The 20,549-nt window shown below is 36.1% G+C and overlaps 1 protein-coding gene across 5 annotated transcripts in view; it reads right to left on the bottom strand.

Annotated features, from left to right (window-relative positions):
• TNKS (tankyrase) overlaps nucleotides 1–20,549 on the bottom strand; it is a 209,714-nt gene that overhangs the window by 178,879 nt on the left and 10,286 nt on the right. The window lies entirely within an intron of this gene.

Genomic DNA, 20,549 nt, shown 5'->3' with positions numbered 1-20,549 from the left:
AAGTCTTCAAAGTAAAAGATTATGTTTCCACAGATACGTATTACAAGGTCAGAATTGGGTTTCTGTCGAAAATATCCTTCAAACTAAGCTGAAAATTTTGAGTGAAAAGAGGTCAATTTTGTACTACTAACTGGGAATACCCAAGTATAGGCTACATGCTAATGTAACTATCACCATCTTGCTGTTTGCTTTTTAATATCTGCACGACTTTACAGGTGCTAGGTTCTGTTTATTTCTCTAACTGCAGCGTGCTTCTCACCCTACTAGCACAACCTTACTCTGCCACCGGGCTACACGCACTTTCCTTACTCGTGAAGATTTTGTCATTTTCCCTCTGTGGATTTGAATAAAGCCTCCATGGCAAACTCACATTTCCCTAATCAATGCATTAATAATACCTGAGACTGAATTTCCTTTCTTCACTAACAAATGGGTTAAAATAGATATTTTTAAACTTATCAACTGGCATTTTAAAAAGTATCCATTATAACTTTGAAGCAAAATAGCAAAGTGTGTGTTTACTTTTTACTAACACTTTTATATGTAAAATATAAAAAACAAAAACAAAAAAATGCTTGGTATCAGAAAGAGGGTGCGGAAATGGAATTGTGCTCACACATTGATAAAGTGAGTGCAAATTGATACCATATTTCATTTATTTATTTGGGGGGGGGGTTGGTGCAAAAAAGGTGGTTTTATTAAAGCACAGGGACAGGACTCATAGGCAGAAAGAGCTGCCTGGTACCACATGTTAGAAAAAAATATAGCATTATCTGAACAAAGATTCTGCATCAAGATGTTTATCAAAGCATTATTTATGGACAATCATGGAAACAGTTCACGTGTCCAACAATAAACTCTCTATTAAATAAATGATGGTTTTTCATATAACATCATCCTGTACTAAAAGGATGCTACAGAACACTGTAACTATACTTAATGACACTGAATTATACACTAAAAAATGGCTAAAATTGTAAATTTTGTTTAAAAATAAAATTTAATAAATTTCAAATTTGTGTATTTTACTGCAGTTAAGATCATCAAAAAAGTATAAACCATACATGCAAGAAAAAAAACAGGATATTATAGAAAATTCAACAACATGGGAAAGTGTTTTCAGATTAGTCTTTTAGATTAAAAATATATAAAACAAAATACAGGAGAAAAAATATATATACATATATATTTGAAATACAGATAGAAAAAAGGACTAAATCACTAAGTAGTGTATCTGTTTTCTTAATTATCACATAAAAACACGATTTTGTATAAAATATATGTAACTGTGTAACACACATACATTCATAAAAGAAGGTAGAGGTGAACAGTCAAAATCACTGAAGACAAAGAAGATCTTTTTTTTTTTTTTTTTAATTTGAGAGAGAGAGCGTGCGCACAAGCAGGGGAGGGGGCAGAGGGACAGAGAGAGAAACTTAAGCAGGCTCCACACTCAGCCAGAGCCCAAATTGGGGCTCTATCCCACAACCCTGGGATCACGACAAAAGCTGAAATCAAGAGTCGGCCACTCAACTGACTGAGTCACCCAGGCACCCCAGAAGTTAGCTCTTTTAATTTGGGTTTGAATTTATGAAATATATTATTAAATCAGAGGTTTTGTTACCCACAACACAAAACAGTCCCCTATTTAAACTACTCAGAAATTTAGTACTTAGTAATTCAGAAACATTTACTTAAAACCTAAAGTTTACTTAAAACATATATTCTACCTGTTCTATTGAGTACAAATCATAATTGCTTATTCATCATTCTACAAAGTTAAATACATTATTTTTACCAAAAAAGAGAATTCATTATCTCTGATGGTTATACAAGGCCTTTCTTTCACAAACAAGGTTTGTAGTCATAATTATCCCTATAATTGAATTGCTTATTTGGGTCTAAAGAACCAAAATAAAAGTAGTAATTAGGATCACAGTCAAAGAAGTACATAGAATTTGAAGTAACTTATCACTAATTAACTTGCAGGAAAATAGTCCCTAAGCAAAAACATTACAGACACACACTTGCAGACAAGATTTTCAGGGACTCATTTCATCGAACTAGCACATGTTTAAAAAATAGCTAAATCACAACTTTTTAAAGATATAATGTTGCCATTTATACACAGTTGCTACTTATACATATATTTATGGCTCAGTGTTATGAAGTACAGGAGGAAATCAATAAACTTTCTCTCTCTGATCCAGCAAAGGTCACTAAAAATTAAGACTAATTCTCTGATCTTTACCAAGTATGTGCTGTAACAGACATCCAATCTGAGTTGTACTCAAGGTATAATTTAACTTTTACAGAAAAACTCTTTTTGCTCAAAGACCATGCCCTATTCTTGACAATAATAAAAATAACAATAATGGTAAGTAACTAACATTTTGTAAGTTCTTATATGCGTCAAAAAGTATGCCCAATACTTGACATGCATTAGCCCCTTGTGATAACACTCCGTGGGAGATACCATTATCCTCATTTTGTTAACTGATTCTTTCCCCCAGTGCTGATATTAAGAAGAAAGAAGAAAGAAGGAGAAAGAAGAACAACAACAACTGTGCTTCTAAATACACGTCTCAATTCTATCTACTCCCCAGTGCTACCATCTCAGTTTCTAGTTCTATAATCTCTTGCCTAGACTTCAGCATACAGCCTTCTAACAGCATATAACCTTCTAACTGGACTTTGCTGTCACATCTGCTGCCCTACGATTCATCCTTAACACAGTAGGCATAGTGATCTTTTCAAGGCATATATCAGATCAGGTCACTTCCCTGCTTAAAATCCCGCAATGGGTTCCCATAGCACATATCATAAAGTATTACTACAAACTTCTTAGGATCTCCAAGGCTTTCTGTGAGCTGGCCCCCCTGTGAGTTTTCCCATGTGTCTGAGTTTCCTCACTCTGTCTTTCACTCTCTCCTGCCTGAATATGACAAACTCCTTTCAGCCTAGGCGACTTTGCACTGTGCTCCGCCTGAGAACTTGGACCCGGATCTCCGCATGGCTAGCTCTTTATGCCATCCAATTATCGGCCTAAAGTTAATAAGCAACTCAGAGGACTCTGTCAACCACCCAATTTAAAGTCATCCATGCATGCACACACACTTTTCCACCAGTGATTCCAATATCACTCACTTTTACTTTCTGCATTTAATCACTACCTGAAAGTACCTTATTCATTTATCTATTTGCCTTTTACGTATCTCCCCACTCAAGATGGTCCATAAAATGAGGTATTCTTGAGTTATGAACTACCTTATGAGCTGTGTGTATCTCCAGCATCCAAAATAGTGCCTAAATAGCTTCAATAAAATATCGGTTGACTACATGAATATACACGTTTACTTACTTCATCATAACTAAATCAAAAAGTGAGTAGCTTTTAATTTTATATTTTTAATTTACAAAATGAAAATTCTTACAGGCTTTTCCAGCTACAAAAATGTCAAATATTTTTAAATATTTTTTTAAAAAACACCAAGTTCGCAGAAAGGAAAATCATCTGTAATGCCATCATCATCTAGAGATCACCAGGAACATTTTGATGATTAAGCTTCTAGATTTCATTCTTTGCATGCGTGTGTGTGTGTATTTAAATGTCTTTGCTCTGCCTTTTCACTTTTCAAATTTTTCAGGTAAAAAATTTAAGTGTATGCACCATTTTACTTAGCATTCTATTACATGGATGTGTCATAATGTATTTAGTTGGGTGGTTTCACCACTATAAAAAGGAGATTTCGACATTACAAAAAAAAAAGTTAAAAATTAATAACATTGTATACATATCTTCATACATCTGTCCAGTTCTATAAGATAAATTTCTCAAAGTAGAAGGACGAGGTCAAAGGATACACATTCAAAATTTTGTATGTTGCCAAACTGTCCTCTAATTGTCTATCAATTTTCATTTTTAACCAAAATACACCCATTTCTCCCATCTTATGTACATGAACATAAATACATAAGCTTTATAAGCAAGAGGCAAAAATAAAAAATGCATTGCTTAATTTACATTTTGGGGGTTCATATACTTGCTCTTTTTTAGAAAATTAAATATATGAATACAGTTGAAATCTCTTAACCCTAGTCTTCTTTCCTCTCCAAAGATACCATTACACAAACTCAATGTTATACTTGTGCATATTTTTATATTTTTCATATACATGTGTTTTTAAGCACATGAGTTTATATACGTTATATATAATTCATATTAATACATTTATGTTATGTTTCACATTCCATGCTCTTAGATGATATACCTATTATATTATCACTATCACACAGTCTTTAATCTCTGTTAGGGAGGTTGATAATTGTGGCGATTACCCCCTCTTCTTGTTGGCCCAGAGAAACCCAGTTACTGCTCAGGAATTGGTCAGGATGCATATGCTAACAGAAGGTAAACCTTTCCCTGGTATAAGGAGTAATGCTCATTACTCTAGGCCAGAAAGGTGAATTCATTCCTCTTTGGCAGTGACTGGAATAAGACAGAATGGAAAATCTGGAAGCTTCTGGAAAGACTTTTCTTCCTGCCAATAGAATGTGTGTAGAGGAAAAAGGCCGCTTTCTCCTCTCTCTCTTCCTCTCTATTTCTAGAAAATTTTCACATTAAGGTTGTGACATTCAGAGCTGCTGATCCCATGATGGGAAGGTCAAGAGAATTATGAAAATCCTAGCATACCCCACTGTGCTCACAGAGTACTCAACTAATTCTTGAACTTCCTACCTCTGGACTTGCCAAGCAGGAAATAAACATCCTTAGGCTTTAAATTTCTGTTAGTTGAATTGTGGAATATTTGGAGCTGAACCCATGCAAATTGATACAAACATCTGTTTGTATATTTACTAACCATTCAAGTTTCATTTGTCAGCTTTCAGTTCATTGTCTAGCTCAAATTTGTTGTCTTTTTCTTATTATTTTGTAGGAGATCTTTATATATTCTAAACACTTGTATTGGTTACATGCATTAAAAATATATACTTTTGTTTATGGCTTGTCCTTACACTCTACTTACCCAGAGTTTGATTTTGGACAAGTTTTAAACTTTAACATAATAAAATATATCAATCTTTCTCTACACTGTTTGTGCTTTCTACATAGTCTGTAATAAATCCTTCCTATTCCTACACTATTTATATATTTTCTTCCAGATTACTTTTATAATTCTGCTTTCCATATTTAGATCTTTAATCTACCTGTCCGTATGGTATGAGTCAGAAATCTAATTTTATTTTTTTCTGTATCTTTTCTCTTTGGTTGATCAGTTTGTCTATTTAATAGTTTAACTTCAAAAAAATCTCTAAGTACTAATCAATTCACCTTGTTCGTCTTAAACATTATCTTGGCTATTACTGCTTTTTGATATTCAATATGAGTATCTTTAAGTTCCATGAAGAAATGTGTTAGAAAAAAAAGGTTTTAAGTTCATTGATTAGAATTAATTCTATAATGTTGACAAATTTACAATACTGAGTCTTTTAATCCAGGTAAATGATATATCCCTCCTCAAATTCACATCTCCTAAGTCCTTTCATTTTGTGTGTTTTTTTTTCCTCCATTAATTTCTTGCAAATATTTGTCAAGAATTTTGGGGTATGGTAAAGGTTTTGTTGGTATTGGGATGGAGAGAGCAGTGGTACACCAGGGGCGATCAGTAAAACCAGATCACACAGAGCCTTGGATCTGAGCAGGAGTTTGTCAGCCAAGATTTGTCCACTAGCTAATGTGACTAGAGGTAGTAATGACAAAATGAGGTCAGAAGATAGGCAAGATCTAGATCACGTAGGGCCTTTATCAGTGAGGAGCACATCCAGCTACAAATAACAGAATACTCAACAAATGAAGGCTCAAAAAAAAAAAAAAGTAGAGATTCACAGGTCTTACTCAACTTGTCCAGTCAGAGGCAATTCAGGCTCACATAGCAGTTTAACAAAAGCTCTTTAAAGATTTTTCCACCCTGGCATGCTTAGTTAGCATGGGTAAACTGTCTACTTGTCACCTCATGGTCACAAAAAGAGTGTTACACCTCAAAGCCCGGTATTCAGGGTCCCACACAAGAAAGAAGAGGGCAAGGGAGAAAAAGGTTTTCTCTTAGTCTTTGTTATTAAGGAAGCCTCTCTAAGATACTTTCACTTCTATCTTATTAGCCAAAAATGAGTCATCTGACCAGATCCCCCAAAAGCCTAGAAAATCGGTTCTTTTATGACTGGGCACAGTGCTGCCTTGACCAAAATCTCAGATCTGTTTGTGAAGATTAAGGAGAAAATAAACTTTGAGCAAATAACTGCAAGTGTCTGCAGCAACTCACCTGTTGTGGTTTCTGTGACTTGCCAAGGAGTAAACTCACGTTGGTTCTTTTACAAATACACTTAACTATTTTCCTTATCCTAATGGTAGAGTCTAAATTAAGGCCACTCAAAAATGTTTCAATATCAAATGTGAGGTCATTTGGCATATATTCACCAGGTCCAAGTTTAGGGACAGAAAACCGTTTCACTTATGTTCAACATTTTAAGCCTGCCTGAAAGTAAAGCTTCAAAGCAACAACCTTAGCAGATATTAAATCTTGTAACAAACTATTATGACTTCTAAAATGTAATAAAAGGAGAGAAACCTAAGGCGTCTGGAGTATTTTAAAGTGATGTTTTTATTTATGGTAGGAAAGTCATAGCTTAAAGATATTTTTCACACTAATCGGACTGTCAGCAAAGCAACAACTACTGTATATCATTTGAACTGCAAAATCCATTGACCTATATACTTATATACTCGATGAGAAAATGTATATTACATCTCCCGTATTTATTTATTTAAAAATTTTTTCCTTAAGGGTAGAAAGACATAATTACACTCAGAAGATATTCAAAGAGTAAAATACGTTTGAGATTATCTAGGAAATACTCATGAACTCTCACATATATTACTGTCTTTCCTGATACAAAGAAATCACAAAAGCTAAGCTGGAAAAGATAAGGTGCTTGATGGCAGATGTGAACTGTTCGTTATTCTCTCTAAAAACATTAGAAAAAACCAGAATCTAAAAGAGTAGAAGAATGTACTTACTTTCTTAAGCATTATCAATCCACTCCCATACAAATAAAAAGCAAAACAAAAACTCTCACCAATGACAATAAAATTACTTTCAATGAAACAAATTTACCTATGATATATTTATGCAATAGATACAAGGTTTTTAAGTAACTTTTCTTTCCTGGTCAACAGACTTATTCACCTATTTAACACTGATAGCTCCAGATATCTGTGAGCACCTCTAAAAGTCCATAATAAACACAGTAATTTATAATTTCACTGAATCTGAACCGTACCTGTATCTTAGCTGATGTGCAAGAGGCAGCCTCAAAATTACAGGGGGTGCCTAGCAGAGCATCTCTACATGATTTTCTAATTTTACTCACTTTCTTCTACAGGCCTACCTTCTAAAGTTTTTTAAGTTTCCAATTTTACTACATTTTATGAAGGAAATAACATGCTACAATGGTATTCTCTAACCTGGGGAATGGGGAAAGTCTTGCAACATATTCTTTTAAAAATGTCAAGGGTTTTCTGGTCACCTGGGTGGCTCAGTCGGTTAAGCATCTGACTCCAGCTCAGGTCATGATCTCACGGCTCCTGAGTTCCAGCCCCACACTGGGCTCTGTGCTGACAGTTCAAAGCCTGGAGCCTGCTTTGGATTCTGTGTCTCCCTCTCTCTCTCTGCCCCTCCCCCACTCATTCTCTCTCTCTCTCTCTCTCTCTCTCTCTCTCTCTCTCTCTCTCTCAAAAATAAATATTAAAAAAAATACTCTCTGGACCTACTGATATATATGGAGCTGTCTAGTTCTTTTTTTACTGGTTGTATGATATTCCATTATGTAAGCTGTTTTTATTTAACCAAGCTTAAACAACCATTTGAATTGAGATTTAGGCTTAGGTTATGATCCCAGGGTTGTGGGATCGAGCCCCATGTCAGGCTCCACAATGAGCGGGGACCCTGCAGCTGCTTAAGATTCCCTCGGGGGGGTGGGGGAGGTGGGGTGGGGGCCTGGGTGGCTCAGTCAGTTAACCATACAACTTCAGCTCAGGTCATGATCTTGAGGTTGTGTGAGTTCGAGCCCCACGTTGGGCTCTGTGCTGACAACTCAGAGCCTGGAGCCTGCTTCAGATTCTCTGTCTCCCTCTCTCTCTCTCTGCCCTTCCCCCACTCATTCTCTCCCCCCCCCCTCTCAAAAATAAATAAACATTAAAAACATTTTTTAAATGTCAAGAATTTTCTATATACTAGGCTAAATTCATGCAATCTAATATACACAGAACCAGATATCCAGTAAGATTCCTGCTTACTGTATAATAAATATTCTACGACAAAGAAACATAAATTTTCTATTTAATATTCAAAGTTATTATTGCTTCCTATTCTTATTTCAAATCTACCTATATTAGCCTTTAAATAAAGAGTTATTTTACACTTCATTAGGTCGAAAGTCACTGTTAAGCAATAGGGAGCACGTATATTCCCTGTTGGTTCTAAAATAACAATTTAAAAACAAACTACAAAATGTCAATGAAGTTGCATGTTTTTCATTTGTCAAAGGCAGACTCTCACCAATTTTTCCATTTTTTTTAGAACCTGATTTAGAAAAACATTTACGCTTGGATAAAATAGTATTTAATTAATTAGCAAGTATAGTCAAGAATGTGCACCTTCCCCAAACCCAACCGAGAAAGCACCAGAAGCAGAAGGGTAAGAGATGAATCCCAGATGCCAGCTTAAAACAACAACAGAAACAGTGTACGAAATCATCCCTTGAGGAAGAAAGAAGAAATGTTTGAGTACCATTGTGAGAAGAAACATCAGCTTAAGAGATAGATCAGGTATCCTGGACAGAGGCGAGGCCAGAAGAAGGTGTCCCAATTGTGTCCTATCACTCCTCAACACTGTCACATTGTTCCCTATGCTACTCTAGAATATGAAAGCAGTATTTCCATCCCAGTTCTAGCCAAAAGAAGAAGGGTAACATCAAGGTAAAATATTAGAACTTGGTCAGGGTGGGAAGCGACGTACTGGTGGGCTCCCAGTTAGGCAATTACAATGAAGGTGACAGCACTTTGAAAAGAGAAGGGTCAGAGAAATTCTGAGCAATCTGGACGGAGCTGGTGGGAGGTTACCATCCAGAGCCTGTCTACCCTGAGGCATGTCCCTATTTACCTCAGACCACCTAGAGGACCAAAACCAAGAACACAGGCTTTCACCACCCCTAAACCTGACCCCCATCAAACCCATTCTCCCATAATAATGCAATATTGGCCCAAAGAACTGTTAGTTTCAAGGGAATATAAGCTCACAGCAGAAAACAATGGCATGTTTGAGGAGTGCAAGTACCATGAAAGAAGAACAAAACGAAAGTGAAATCAACGGATAAAAAAAAAGACATTTTAAAGTGGCAAATTAAATGCTTCAGGAGAAAAAAAATGGAGAATATTGAAAGCACAACATGAGAACAAAAATGTACCGACTAAAGCCAACTGGACATACTGACATGAAAAATGTAAGTGGAGAAATAAAAAAATATAATGAATTGATTGAATAGTAATGAAAACAAAGAACAAATTCCCGAGAGAATCAGGTTGAAGGACTATTCCAAAAAGTATCTGATAAGGATAAACAGAAGGAGAGGAAAGGAGAAGTAGAGGATGGGAAGAGAAGAAATATACCTATGTAGAAGTAACGATAACACTTCTCATAATTAAAGAAAAATGTAAAGTTTCAGATTAATAAGAGTTCACATAGCGCCAAACACAATGGACAGACGTGTTATATGTAATCTGCCAATACTAAAGGCTATGAAATTTCTAAATCCTTCAGAAAGAAAACACAGATGATCTACAAAAACAGAAATCATTTTACTTCAGACTAAAGTCAACCTTGTTAGGGCACCTAGGTGGCTCAGTCCATTAAGCATCCAACTTCAGCTCAGGTCATGATTTCACTGCTCGTGGGTTCAAGCCCTGCATCAGGCTCTGTGCTGACAGCTCAGAGCCTGGTGCCTGCTTCAGATTCTGTCTCCTTCTCTCTGCCCCACCCCTGTTCGCACTCTGTCTCTCTCTCTCGCAAATATAAAATAAAACATAAAAAAATAAAATAAAGTCAACCTTCTCAGTTTCAGTATTTTGATGCTTAATTTCCTATCTAGCTAACTTTTTATTTACATGAAAGAGCGAAATTATTCTCATATGTGTAAAATCTCAAAACTGAACACAAAAATATCCCAGTTCAAGTACTCTCATCAGAATACCTCAGCATGATGAAAAATTGATTTAATAGTTTGTGTGTGCGTGTGGGTGTGTGTATCTATACATCATGAATTATCTCAGTAAAAGTTTATTGCTGTCTCCAGGAAGACTAAACAATAAACATTCTAGCAAATAACTGCAATGTGTGGGTTACAAAGAGTACACAGCTGTGCTAACTTAACCGAGCTGGGGAAGGAAACCTTCCCTATTTATAAAGTGGTATTTTGAGCTAAGATGTAAAGAATAAGCAGTTAACCAGACAAAAGGATAGGAATAAATGTTCTAAGGAGGACAAGGTATAGTATATCCAAAGGTGAAGAGGTGAGAAATGCTTTATACATTCTAGTACCAAAAAGAAGTTCAGAATGGTTCAGAGATACTGTACTAAAGATGCTGAAATAGGAAACAACGTAGAATGAACTAACCTTCTACCACAAAAATCATGGAGAAGCAGGATCGTCCTTCGAAACCAGTAATACATCAGAACTAAAAATCCTTTAAATTAAATTGTGTTAAATCAGTGGGAAGACTATGACTGTACCCCACCAAAATGGCATAATTCAAAATTTCTGCAATGTAAATATAGGAAATCTACAAAGAAAAGTACAAAATGTAAACATCTATAATATACACCAATCTTAGGAAACAGAAGACTAAAGACTTAAAATTCCACTGACAGTTTTCAGTCTACTTCCAATTTATTTCAATATAGAACTTATTGAGCAGGAAAGATCAAATATAGTACAATGATTTAATCACTTGGTTAACTAGAAGTCAAAGGAAAAAGAAGTAAAACGTGCCCTACAAAACTTTTGCTTTCAGCTATAATAATGAGTAGACTTCATCTTTTTATTTTAATGGTTTGTACTTACTATACAATAAGTGGTTCAAGGAAACTGGCTACCTACTTTGGATAAAAAACAAACAAACACGTTTTAAAGCCTTACTTCTCAGTATACAGCAAAATAAATTCAAACAGATTAAGGTGCAAAATGAGAAAATGAAACCATAAAAAATTTAGGTGGACATTTACATGATTTCAGAATGGAAATAATTTTTAAAAATAGAAGAAAACAAAAAGAAAAATTTTAAAGGCAACAGGTTTGGAAAGTTTATGGATAAAATTAAAAAGCAAACAAGGTGGGGCACCTGGGTGGCTCAGTCAGTTAAGCATCCGACTCTTGGTCTCGGCTCAGGTCACGATTTCTCGGTTGGTGAGTTCGAACCTCTGGTGAGTTCGAACCTCCCACTGGGATCCCAGCTGTCAGCGCCGAGCCCGCTTCAGATCCTTCTCCCCCACTCTCCCTCTGCCCCTCCCCAGCTCGCTCTCTCTCTCTCTCTCTCTCTCTCTCAAAAATAAACATTAAAAAAAAAGCGCAAACCAGGAAAATATGTGCAATGATAAGAAAAACACCAAAAGGTAAAAGAAAAAGAGCATAAGGGAAAAAGATAATTCACTAAAAAGTAAATCTCAATTATTTTTAAAAGTAAAAGCAATTACTCCAGATTTAATCAAAGAAATGTATATCAAAACATGAATTCTGCTTTTTTAAAATCAATAAGAAATATGTTTTAAATGATGACATTTGGAGACAGGTACAAAAATGCTCATAGGAGCACTATTCACAATAACATATGGAAACTCCCCAAATGTTCACCACCAGTAGAACAGATAAGTCATAGTATATTCACACCATGGAATTCTGTATAACAATGAAAATGAACAAACCACAATTGTGCAAAATAGAGGAACTGCACACAATATAGTATCTACTATACAATATAATTTATATCAAGTTCAAAAACATACAAAACTAATCTATGGGTGGTGTAGGGGTAGTGAGTAACTCAGATGACACAAGACAGGAGCTTAACATGGTTTTTTGCCAAGGGTGTGGTAGGAATATAAATTAGTACAACCTTTTAGTAAAGCGAATTTAGTAAAACAGAGATTCACATACAAAAACTCTCTAGGAATATATGCATAGCACTGTCTTAAAAACTTTCAGCAGGGTAGTTAGGTGGCTTAGTTAGGTTAAGTGTCTGACTTTGGCTCAGGTCATAACCCTCTTAGTTGTGGGTTTGAGCTCCACATCGGGCTCACTGCTATCAGCACAAAGCCAGCTTCAGATCCTCTGTCTCCCTCTCTCTCTGCTCCCCCTGCCCCCCCCCCCGCTCGTGCTTGCTGACTTCTCTCTCTCTCAAAAATTAACCTTAAAAAAAAAACAAAACTTCCAGCAATTACCCTTTTAGTTCATTTCATAGACTCAAAACCCAGAACAACAATGAAATTGCAATTTCTTGAATCCCAAGCCAAGTTTTCCCTAAATAACTACCTTATAGGCTTGTAAGTAGTCAGTGAGTCACAATTATCAAAATACTTCCTAAAACATAAAAAGTTAAAGGAACATTAGATGTTCTTAATCTCACTAGACTTGAGTCTTAATCTGTGTTACATGTATCCTCAAGCAGTGACTCTCAACCCTGTCTGCATGTGAGAATCGCTAGAGGAGATTATTTAAAAAAAAAAAAAAAAAGGCTTGCCCCTACTCCTGTGATTTGACCTATTTGGTCCAGGGTTAAGAATCACTACTTACAAAGTGAACATCAACATCAGTATTACCTGAGACTTGTTAAAAATGCAAATTCTCAGACTCTACTCCAGAGCAACTCAATGAGAAATTTAGGGAGTGTGGTCTAGCAACCTGTTATAATAAGCCCTTCAGCCGATTCTGATGCAGAGTTTCAGAACCATAGTTCTAGTGCTTCGAGATGTTTGTAATCCTCTGAAAATTACATGTAAAATTTGGTTTTAAGTATATCGTTCTGGGGAGAATGTCCATACCTTTCATCAGACTCTCAAAAGAATGCTGACAAAATTAAGAACCACTTACATAAACTCAGCAGCTTTCAAAGTGTGCTCGGTACTCCTGGTGGTCCCTGAGACGCTTTCTGGGGGTCTGAGAAGTCAAAACTATTTACAAAATAATACTAAGATGATTTTGCCTTTTTGTTACCAAGACATTGACAGTACATGATTTCATAACATTATGTGGTTGGTCATCTGAAAAATGCTCTTGATGATACAAAGCAATGGTAGGTGAAACTGCTGACATCTTGGCATAAACCAAGACCGTGGCACCAAACTATACTAATAGTCATTGTATTCTTTACCACCAGGTCCTCACAGTTTAAACAAAACAAAACAAAACAAAAACCCAGCCAATTTCACTTAAAAATGTCCTTCATGGGGGCGCCTGGGTGGCCTAGTCAGTTAAGCATCTGACTTTGGCTCAGGTCATGATCTCACGGTTCATGGGTTTGAGCCCCATGTTGGACTCTGTGCTCACAACATGCAGCCTGGAGCCTGCTTCGGATTCTGTGTCTTCGTCTCTCTCTCTCTGCCCCTCCCCTGCTCACGTTCTCTTTCTCTCTCTCAAAAATAAATAAACATTAAAAAAAAAGTTCATGAAAATATATAGGTTCTTAACTTTATTAAACTCCAACCTTAGAGTGCACATCCTTTTCAATATTCTTGTGGCAGAATAAGAAATACACAGTAATCACTTCTACTAGACACCAAAGTGTGGTTGTCTTGAGGAACAACACTTAGGCAACTGTTTGAGCTCAGTTTGACTTGTATATTTGGCAGACATTTTCTTGAGAATGAACAAAGTGAACCCATCACTTCGAGGCAAGCAACAGACGGTATTTGTTCCTAATGACATGATTTGAGCTTTTAAGCAAAAATGAGAATGTTGTAAAACTTGCATCTGCCCACGAGCATTATAGTTTCCCAATACGTAAGTGCTTTTCTGAGAAGATTGGTGTGGTAGTAACAAATATGCTTTACAGTTTCTTATAAAGTAAAATGTATGAACATTTAGAGGATCTGTACACCTCAAGCTAGTATTTTACAAATGACCACAACACATATAGGTGTAAGATCCATCTGTGAAAAAGAGACCAATGGATTTTAACAGAGTATGAAAAACTCATTGATACGGCTTCAGATTCCATGTTGCAAATAACCTTTAGGAAACTATTATTTACCAAATTTGCGTGTAGTACCAAAGAAAAGCACCTATGATTATCTGAAGATGCTATTAAAATCAGTCCTTTCTTTTAAAACTACGTATCTGCGGGGCGCCTGGGTGGCTCAGTTGGTTAAGCGTCCGACTTCGGCTCAGGTCACGATCTCGCGGTCCGTGAGTTCGAGCCCCGCGTCGGGCTCTGGGCTGATGGCTCAGAGCCTGGAGCCTGTTTCCGATCTGTGTCTCCCTCTCTCTCTGCCCCTCCCCTGTTCGTGCTCTGTCTCTGTCTCAAAAATAAATAAACGTTAAAAAAATTTTTTTTTAAATAAAATAAAAAAAATAAAACTACGTATCTGCTTAAAGCAGGGCTTTCTTCATGTACTTCAATCCAACACAACAAAGGGCATGCAGCAAAGACTTGTCTCTTCTATTAAGTCAGACATTAAAATGACTTGCAAAGTGTAAAATAATGCCTCTCCTCATTAATTCATGTGTTGGAAAATAGTTACTTTTCATTAACAGTGAGATTTACTTTAACGTATAAGAGAGTTTTTTATTGTTATTTTTTTTAAGTTCTCAGTTTTAATTCCTAATATGATAAATCCAAAGACACAAACAAAAAGCTTTTTCAGCAACGTTTAAGAATGTAAAAGGGGGTGCATGGGTGGCTCAGTCAGCTGAGCATCCGACTCCTGATTTCAGCTCAGATCATGATCTTACTGTTTGGTGAGGTCAAGCCCCGCATGGGGCTCTGTGCTGTCAGCGCAGAGCCTGCTTGGGATTTTCTCTCTCCTCTCTCTCTGCCCCTCCCCCACTCACACACAGTCTCTCTCAAAATAAATAAGTAAACAGTAACAAGAAAGAGTGTAAAAGAGTTCTAAGATCATGAAGTTTGGGCATGACTGCATTTTGATAATAAACCTCCTTAAGCATGGGAAATAATGCCATTCTCATCATCCTTCTCCTTATGGCACTTACATTTCTTGAGTTGTTATTGAATGACTATAAAACCTTAGTAAAACCTTAGGAATCATGCCAGATTCCTCAGAAATAGACCCAAAAGGGGAAGACACACTATGGAAGTGTCCCCATGGCTGTTAATTAAGCAAATTGCAAAAAGTTCTTTTGAATTTCCATACACATTTTACTAATATAGTGAGTCTCACACTCCTAGAAGAAGACCACAGTCACTCTCAGAAACATGAATTAACAGAGATGAAAAGCGTGTCTGCAATAGATCACTAGGATTCACTCTACTGAATATGCTTTTTTCCATATTTCATGCTAGTGATATTATGAAATAAGTTCTCTCTAGGACAACAGAAAGACCAAAATGCCACTATGATAGATACTCCCATTCAAAAATGTTTAATTGTAGTAAAATATCTGTAACATAAGATTTACCACCATAACCATTTTTAAGTGCACAATTTAGGGGCATTAAGTTCTTCCAAATTGTTGTAATTCCCATGTGTTTTATTCAAAATATATTTTTTTCCTTGACTACTTCTATGAATCAAAACATAGAGCAGTTTATCTTCAAGATTTTCTAACAATTTTAAGTAGTCTTTTTTTTTTTTTTTGAGTTTTTTAATGTTTACTTTTGAGAGAGAGAAAGAGAGAGCCCAACTCAGGGCCTGAAGTCACCAGCCATGAGATCATGACCTAAGTGGAAGTCAAATGCTCAACCGACTGAGCCACCCAGGCGCCCCATCAATTTTAAGGAGTCTTTAAAAGAAAGGAGCTGTGGGGCGCCTGGGTGGCTCAGTGGAGTAAGTGTCCAACACCTGGTTTTGGCTCAGGTCAAGGTCTCACAGTTCATGAGATGGAGCCCTGCACTGGGCTCTGCACTGACAGTGTAGAGTCTGCTTGGGATTCTCTCTCTCCCTCCCTCTCTCTCTCTGCCCCTCCCCTGCTCTCGTTCTCTCAAAATAAATAAACTTAAAAAAAAAAAAAAAAAAGAATTGCTAAAAGATCCTTCTTCCATTTGATTACGAGGTTCTTCAAAGATTATTTCCAATCACACTTTTAATGTTTATAAAGCAGTTGGTCAAAAGATCAGAGTCCAACATTCTGATAATTGCAAAGGTTCCAATACTCTCTAAAAAATATGGTCTCAATCAAATCCTAGTCACAATGTTTTAAGTAAGCATCTACATGAAGTTTTGCTCTATTTTAAATGCCTAAGAAAAAAGCTGGAAGGAAATACACCAAAATGACTATATGAGCTGCCTTGGGTAGGTAGTGAGATAATGGACTTTTTACTGTACTTTCCAAAATCTGTACAATTACTTTTATTTTCAGAAAACAAACTTAAGAAAGTGGTAACAACTGTCAAATTATAAAATGACTCAAAAGATTTTATTCTCATTGCTACTAACTTTCTAGTTGAGTTAGCACAGGCCAAATGACTTTAGACAGCCAGATGTGGATTTAAATCCAGCATCATCATTTAACAGCTACATGACCTTGGACAAGATATAACTCTCTTGAGTCTCAGTTTCTTCGTCTATTAACAAAGACTTAAAATCTACCTTGTACTATTGCTGTGAGGATTAAATAAAATCACATGGGGAGAGCACAAAAATCACTCCAAGACAACTGTTATTTTTATTAATTTTTATATTACTATTTAGTAATAATTTCAAAACTAAGTTCATTCATATATGTGGCAACAGAGCAGTGAAAGCATTTTGATGACAAAGGACTAGACTAATATACAAGGATTATTATTTACACATTAAGAAAGTCAGAAGATCAGAAATCAGAGGCATTAACTAACAAAGTTCACTTGCTCAAATATTTATAGTGCACATACTGGGAGCAATTCAATGAACTAAATACTGAACTTCTCTTATTATATACTTCACATTTATCTGCTTTCATAAAATTCCAACAGGATAACAATTACACTTTCCTACTATTAAATTTTAGGATATGGGGGCCGGGGGGGGAGGGAGCCAAGTTTTTAATAACTTGCAATAAATTTTTATATTAGTCCAAAAGTTTTTTTGTTTGTTTGTTTTTTTCCCAAATGAGAATATTTTCCTGCAAAGAAGAAAAGTATAGTTTGGCATTTCTTCTCAAGACATTAGAAAAAAAAAATAGTTAAAATGTATTCATTTATTCACTAACTGTAACCCCATGTCATTTCCTTCTTTAAAAAAAAGTCAGTAGTCAACATGAGAACAATGTGAGCTTTTGGAAAGGGAGAGCTGCACATCTTATTAACAAGATGGATGAGAATGTCAAAATGGTTTCCATGGTTGATGAATATATCAAAATGAAGGCATCCTATCTTTTCAGTGTCTGGTTATACACATACATACCCTAGTTTTTCAAAAGCATTATACCTGAGCATTAACTGGACATCAGGAGATTTAGGTTATTTTTAAACTATAACTGATGATGCAGGGACTTTAATTTTAAAAATTTTTAGTCAATCAGTAAGTTCCGTTTGTTGTTAATACATATCATCTAAAACTACTAAATGCCTCTTCACTTTTAAAAAAAATCTACCATAAAAGAAAAAAAAGGTGCAAATCCAAACAAACAAACAACAGCTACCACCAACCATTAATGTACTTTTTGTTATACAGAGAAGGCAAAAGAGAGGAAACTTTACATCATTTTATTTTCTTTTTCTACAATTAAAAAATATACTACTCTAACCGAATAGGAAGCTGACACACTCAAAAAAAAGAAGAAAAAGAAGAAGAAGAGAGAGAGAGAGAAAAGAAAAAAAGGTACTAGAGCTCACAGTTTTTAATTCTATACAGATACCTGAACAAACAGGCAGGACAAGTTTCCACTTGACAAAGAACCCAGCAACTTGCTGTAAGGAAAAGCAATCTTGGACATCTGATGAAGCCTGAAAAGGAAAACCCAGGGAGCCCACAAAAACAAAAAACTCCTAATGTTTCTTAATTACTCAAAAAATGATTTTTAGAAAATGACCCTCAAAATGATCCGAGTACCTAGGCTTCAGTGGAAATCCCATGATCAAGGCTACATCCCACCTTCCTGAGCATTTCTGTTAGAGGAATAAACATAAATCAGAGTAACTTCAAGGATCTTGACATTGCGGGGGAGGGGGGGGCAGGAGGAAGGAGGGGAGGGAATAAGAATTTAAGAGACACTTGTCTCTTCAACTGTATCTACTGCATATTTTACAGTGAACCATCCAAAAGATTTCTTTGTCGTGAAGCAAAAGGAAGCTATTAAATACATTTAAGAATAGCTACTCTAGGGATGGGTTAAGCATCCAACTCTTAATTAGTTTCAGCTAGGGTCATGATCTCAGTTTCATGGGTTCGAGCTGAGGCAGGCTCCACACTGGCAGCACAGAGCCTGCTTGGGATCCTCCCCCTCTCTCTCTCCCTCCCTCCCTCTCTCTCTCTCTCTCTCTCTCTCTCTCTCTCTCTGCCCCTCCCCTGCTCATGCTGTGTCTGTCTCTCTCAAAAATAAATTAATAAACTTAAAAAAAAATTACTTGAAAAAAACTACTTTAAGAATAGCTACTCTGGTGTTTTTACCTGCATTTTATCACAACACTCGTGACGATGTTTACTCTTCCAAAACAAGGCACTACAATAAAATATATTTTCTTAGCATCAGTTATATTCCTTACTTTTCTCCTGAGATCGAAGCTTACAATCCCATTTTTAAACATACATATGCTCACAACTTGACCCTTGATTGGCCTTCTATCCCCCAGATATATTTCTTTACCCTTTTAACTGACCAAGAATCACTTCAGATCTGGAAGGAAGGAACACCTGGCTGTGATCTACACAGTTTCTGGGGAAGGAAGGGATGCCCCAGGGGAAAGAAATGGCAGAGGAGTAGACTAAACTTCTTGTCAAAAAAATCTATGTAAATAGACTATGAAGAAAGGATATTATTATTAAAAGCCCCTTAACAAAATGTCTCTGGTTAACGCCCATAGAAAGCAGTACATAAGCTATCTAAGCTGGGACATAAAATGGTGATGTTTCATAATTTAAATGCTACTACTACTGTAAGAGATGAACCTTATAGAGAGACTTCATCTACCCTAGATCAGAGATGCATGTCCAACATGAGAAGAACAAAGGTTGACATCTCAGACCTTCATTTTTTCTTTCAAACCTCTATTTTTATCCTTGAAATTACCAATTTTTATAAAAATGAGCAATGGAAAAAAATTGAGGTAAAATCCCATGCAAAGTTCCTATAAGAAGAGTTTGAGCACAATAACATCCCCCCCAAAACAATGCATGCCAAAGAAAACACTCACAAAACAAAATTACGATCTACTATTTCTTTTTACTAAAAGGCAACAGTAAAACGATGCAAGACATGAAAGAGTAGCATATATGTGAATTCGAAATAAGATGACAAAACTCAGAAAATAATTCAAAATTTTAAAAATCATTTCATAAGTAAAAACTAAACAAGAAGGAAAACAAAAGTGAAAAAAATACCACAGAGAATGCCCTGTGATGGGGATCAGCAAACTACAACCCATGAGCCAAATATGGCCGCCACCTGCTTTTGTAAATAATGCTTTATTGGAACAAACCACACCCATTCACTTATGTATTGTCTCTGGACACTTTTATGGCACTAAAGCAGAGCTGAGTAGTTGAAACAGTTGAAACAAAGACCATACAGGACACAAAGCTTAAAATATTTATTGTCTAGCCATTTACACAGAAAAACCTTCCAAACTCCTGCCTCAAGAAAAACGGAAGGAAAAGGAAAACATCTTTTAAAAGCAAAAAGAAATGAAGACGTATTTTCGGAAAAAAGATTCAAGAGTAAACGACAGTTATCAGGGCTTGCGGGAAGGTGGAAATGAGCAGTTAGTGTTTAAAGGAGTACAGAGTTTATATTTAGAACTATGAAAAAATTCTGGAAATGGACAGTGGTGATAGTTTACAAGACCGTGAATGTATTTCATGACACTGAAGTAACACTTAAAAATGGTCAAAATGGTAAACTTTCTTATATATTATTTTTACCACACAGAGAGAAAGCAAAGTAGCAAATTTAGAGAGGTAAAGCTCCAATATACATAAAAGGAAAAAAACCATGGGGCGCCTAGGTGGCTCAGTCGGTTGAGCATCTGACTTCAGCTCAGGTCATGATCTCAAGGTTTTTGAGTTCGAGCCACGCATCAGGCTCTGTGTCTCCCTCCCTCTCTGCCCTACCCCTGCTTGCTGTCTCTC

The sequence above is a fragment of the Panthera tigris genome, chromosome B1 (assembly GCF_018350195.1).
Source record: "Panthera tigris isolate Pti1 chromosome B1, P.tigris_Pti1_mat1.1, whole genome shotgun sequence".
NCBI classification, from domain to species: Eukaryota; Metazoa; Chordata; class Mammalia; order Carnivora; family Felidae; genus Panthera; species Panthera tigris.
The sequence above is the reverse complement of the archived record's forward strand: the minus strand, read 5'-3'. Positions and strand labels throughout refer to the sequence as shown.